This window comes from Macrotis lagotis, chromosome 4 (assembly GCF_037893015.1).
Source record: "Macrotis lagotis isolate mMagLag1 chromosome 4, bilby.v1.9.chrom.fasta, whole genome shotgun sequence".
Taxonomy (NCBI): Eukaryota; Metazoa; Chordata; class Mammalia; order Peramelemorphia; family Peramelidae; genus Macrotis; species Macrotis lagotis.
Window position 1 is genome coordinate 265,968,392 of NC_133661.1, and position 5,169 is coordinate 265,973,560.

Genomic DNA, 5,169 nt, shown 5'->3' on the forward strand with positions numbered 1-5,169 from the left:
ATTCTGTTAAGAGTTTTGTTTCATATTATATATGAGGGAAGATCATGAGACCTTAACACAGAGCCTATCTTCTCTTCTCTCTGCCATCTTGGCCAGAAGCTTCAAATCCTTTTATTAAAAAGAACATATTGTAGGATTCTGATCATGATCATATTCATAGTTATAATTACTGTGTATTTCCTTCTTTCTATTTTCTCCTATTTGACTCTGTCCCTCCTCACCAGTGTTTTGTTTCTGACCACCACTTTCCTAAATCTGTCTTCCTTTCTATTAGTCCAAAAATAGATTTTAAAAAGCAAAGTTAATAATTAATGTCAAATTTTATAAGAAAGAACAAAAATGAGAAAATAATTAAATATTTTCAAACCCCACTTTCTCAGAGTTTTGTCCATCTGTTTAAAATGTCTTCAAATGAAAATGAAAAGGGGGCACGTGGCCTGCTGCCGGCCCAGCCTGGGCTTGGAGCGGGCATGCGGGTCTTGAGGCAGGCCTTGAGGCAGGCCGGGCCAGGCCCCGCCTCGCCTTCTTGGGCCCCGGGGCCGGGATGGAGTTTGCGGAGCTGATCAAGACGCTGCGGGTGGACAACGCGGTGCTGCACAGGCCCTTCTACCCAGCCGTGGAAGGGACACTGTGCCTGACGGGCCACCACCTCATCCTGTCCTCCTGGCAGGACAACTCGGAGGAGCTGGCTGTGTCTGCTGCACTCCAACATCGACTCCATCGAGAAGCGGTTTGTAGGCTCATTGGGTACCATAATCATAAAATGCAAAGATCTTCGGATTATTCAGTTGGACATTCCTGGAATGGAAGAATGTTTGAATATTGCAAGTTCCATTGAGGCATTGTCAACCTTGGACTCCATCACTCTGATGTATCCATTCTTTTACCAACCTATGTTTCAAGTGGTAGAAGATGGTTGGCATACATTTCTTCCTGAGAGAGAATTTGAGCTCTTCTCCTCACTAACCAATGAATGGAGGCTGAGTTATGTCAATAAGGATTTTGCTGTTTGTCCCTCTTACCCTCCAATCGTTACTGTGCCCAGTTGCATTGATGATGAGGCCCTTAGGAAAGTGGCTACCTTTCGGCATGGTGGGCGTTTCCCTGTACTTAGTTATTACCATAAAAAAAAATGGAATGGTGATTATCCGGAGTAGTCAGCCACTCACAGGCACCAATGGGAGACGATGTAAAGAAGATGAAAGACTTATAAATGCTACCCTTTGTGCAGGAAAACGAGGCTACATTATTGACACCCGATCTCTAAATGTGGCTCAGCAAGCTAGAGCTAAAGGGGGTGGTTTTGAGCAGGAAGCTCATTATCCTCAGTGGAGAGGAATTCACAAGTCCATTGAGAGATATCATATTCTTCAAGAGAGCTTGATCAAACTTGTAGAAGCCTGTAATGACCAATCACATAACATGGACCGGTGGTTTAGCAAATTAGAGGCCTCTAATTGGTTGACTCACATCAAAGAGATTCTAACTGCTGCCTGCCTGGCTGCTCAGTGTATTGACAGGGAAGGAGCATCGGTATTGATTCATGGAACAGAAGGAACTGATTCTACGCTTCAGGTTACCTCCCTGGCCCAGATCATCTTAGAATCAAGATGTAGGACGATCCGTGGTTTTGAGGCTCTTGTAGAGAGAGAGTGGCTACAGGCAAGCCATCCCTTCCAGCAGCGCTGTGCCCAGGCAGCCTACTCCAACAGTAAGCAGAAGTGGGAAGCACCTGTGTTTTTTCTTTTCTTAGACTGCGTGTGGCAAATCCTGCACCAGTTCCCTTGCTCCTTTGAATTTAATGAACATTTCCTCATCTTGCTCTTTGAGCATTCTTATGCCTCACAGTTTGGGACCTTCTTGGGCAACAATGAAAGTGAAAGGTGTAAATTGAAACTACAGCAGAAAACCATGTCCCTGTGGTCCTGGGTCAACAGACCCAGTGAAATGAGCAAGTTCATTAATCCTCTTTTTGAAGCAAATAGCCTTGTCATCTGGCCTTCAGTTGCTCTGCAGAGTCTTCAATTATGGGAAAGTGTATTCCTATGATGGAACAGATCCTCTAAGTATCTGGATGAAGCCTATGAAGAAATGATTAATATCATTGAATATAACAAGGAATTACAGGCAAAAGTAAATACCCTTAGAAGGCAATTGGCAGAGCTGGAAACAGAAGATGGGATGCAAGAAAGCCCCTAAGCTATCTCATTTTGACATATAGTTGGAGTCTTTTCCATCTCTTTCCTTCCCTTTAGGCTTCTTTCTCCTGTTTTCCTGTGGTTCATCTTTACACTGAAAATTGGAGTATCTTAAATGGTGAGACTGATCTGATGTGTTAGATTTCTCAACACTTCACTGATGAAATCTACAACCATAATTTATCTTAAATAAGGCCTCTTAGGCTGCTTCACTTTATGTCATTCATATTATGGACCACTTACATTTAAGCTTAATTTAATTTAAATATTATGGATGGCTAGCTATGGACAAAAGGTGAAAGTCCATCTAATTAAAAGATTATTTAGCTTTTGATTTTGGTTTGGGTTTTGATATCAGTCTTCTGAATGCTTCAAGTGCAAAGACATGGGTTTTCAAACCTGGAGTGGCAAATCAAGGCTTATTTGGTTTGATACATCTTTTCAAATGATGGCCTTTGTTTAAAAAAATGGTTTGCACTTTTTGGCATAATTCAGATTGACAAAGATAAATTTATTCTACATTCAGTTTATCAAGAAAGGAAAAAGATAACTATAGTAATGCCATCATTTCATTGTTGTAGGACAGTTGCCTTTGAAAGAGAAGCCACATAGTCTAAGGGAATTTCTCTTAAGAATTAAATTTATTGAAGAATGAACACTAAATCAGAGATGGAAGAACGTTCAATATTGACATTGAGTTTTTGCTTTGAAGTTCCTTGGCCATACTTTCTAGAAATGAACATAACGTATGAGGGCCAGAAAGGAAAAATATCATAATTTACATTGTCAAAAATGGTTACCTTTAACCAGTGATGCACTGCCCTTTTCTGATGTTCTCTTTGCACTGGGTTATTATTTTTTTAAAGAATAGGAGTTGACTAATACTAAGGTTACAATTTTTACGGTGGTTTTTATCACAATGCATTTTTGTCTTGACTGTGCTAACTTGTCCGTGTTCTATGTTAGGCAAATGTGATTTAAGGAAGAACAAAATATGAGACTGTGATATAGTACCACATTTTAAATTTAAGAAATTTAGTAGATTAAAAAAATTTTCCAATGTTACAGAAAAGCATTAATGACTTATTTATTGTAGTTTCAGTTTTTTCTTTTGGTCAATTCTAGAAAATTTGTTGGGAAATTTTTTCAATGTTAATTTTGTTTAGCAAAATTATTAGTACTTATTAATATTTGAGAGGGCACTGTGAAAGATTATGCTTTAATACCAATGCGTTGTCATACCTATATACAAAATTGTTTTAATGTAGAGTGCTGAACCATAATCCAGATTTAGTGCTAACGTATGTTATAAAAGAAAAGATAAACTTTTTACTCTCCATTCTGGAATGTAAATCTGTGACCACAGTAGCCCTAGAAAACTGGCAAATACAAGCTGCTTCTCCCCACCTCATCCAAAACATCCGACCATTTTAGAAGTTTCTACTCTTTTCATTCCTTCCTCTGGCTGGTTAAGCAGTAATTTAAAAAGCTGTCTTAAGTGAGAAATTCCTCATAGATATTTTAGAATGACTGGCCTCTGTGACTATAGCTGTGAACCTTAAGGTATAAAAGGCCTCATTAAAAGATTATGGAATTTAGAGCCAGTTATGTACAGTGTATATATGTGTATGTATATAAAATTTGGAAGCAGAGATAGGAGGAAAATTTTTTTGAAGTCTGAGAATGACCTGCTACTTTCCAAACATATCTAAACCCAGCTTTCGCTTTCTTTCAAAGAGACTTTTTTCTCCTCAAATTCACTTAGAAGGGAGAGCATCAGGAGATTTCTTAGTGATTTCTTAAAAATTGTTAACACATGGGGGCAGCTAGGTGGTACAGTGGATAGATGACGGGCCCTGGAGTCAAGAGTACCTGAGTTCAAATCCGGCCTCTTGACACTTAATAATTACTTAGCTGTGTGGCCTTGGCAAGCCACTTAACCCCATTGCCTTGCAAAAACTTAAAAAAAATGGTTAATACAACATGTGGTCCACAGGAACTACATAGATATAGGGGGTGTTTATTGCTAGGTCCTAGTGATAGGAGCATGACACATCATCATCCCTGGTGAGCAAGTGTAATGAATGTCTGAGCCAGAGTGCTATAATAGTAAGGAACATATAAAATCTACTCCCTTTCTTTTCCTGAAAATAGGTGCTAGCACATGAGGATTGTAAAGCTGTTGTATGATTTGTGCAATGTAGGATACATTTGCAGATAGAAATTTCAAAATCTAAGGAGTATGTTAGAACCAACTGAACTGTCTTCCAGCTAAATGAAAAACATACTATAAAATAATTACCTCTGATTATTAAGAAGAACAAACAAAAAGGTAGAACTTGTTAGAATGTGCTTGTAGAATATGAGTGCTTTTAAAAGACTTTAGACAAAGATAGAGAACTGCACTTAACAAGTTCCCCTAATTCTCATCTAGGCTGATATTACATGAGATATTTTCATGTGTAATGGATAATAACTTCACTAGTCATTTATATTGAAGGTGCTGGTTTATAATTTTTAGTTGAATTTAAAAGTGTATGAAAGGGAAATAAATTAAAAAGCAAATGTGTCTTTCAGTACATCAAAAAAATCCTTTAGCTCACATTTAAGGCAATTTCTTATTCCTGTCCTCAAACTGAATGATTTCTACTCATAATCACCATCCCCCAATTAATCAGCTCTCCAAATCCTGATTTTTTAAAATCAACTTGTCTTTATGATTTTCTAAGAGAGAGAACTTCTGTGACATTATTGAGTCCATTATTGTCATTTGTAATTAGCAGATAATTATATAGATTTGGAAAACATAGGATTGGTTAAATTAGAGCTGAAATTATGATTTTTTTTCCATGAAAAAGCCATCATATATATATTTGTGTATAAAAATGAGATTTTTTGCCTTCGCAAAATTTGTACATTTGAGGCAGTTATGCAGAAACTGTAAGCTTTATTGTCAAATTAAAAATTAACA

At 37.7% G+C, this 5,169-nt stretch overlaps 1 pseudogene; it reads left to right on the forward strand.

Moving 5' to 3' along the window:
• Positions 1 to 544: 544 nt before the first annotated feature.
• Positions 545 to 2,209, forward strand: LOC141520407 (myotubularin-related protein 9 pseudogene; annotated as a pseudogene).
• Positions 2,210 to 5,169: the final 2,960 nt, after the last annotated feature.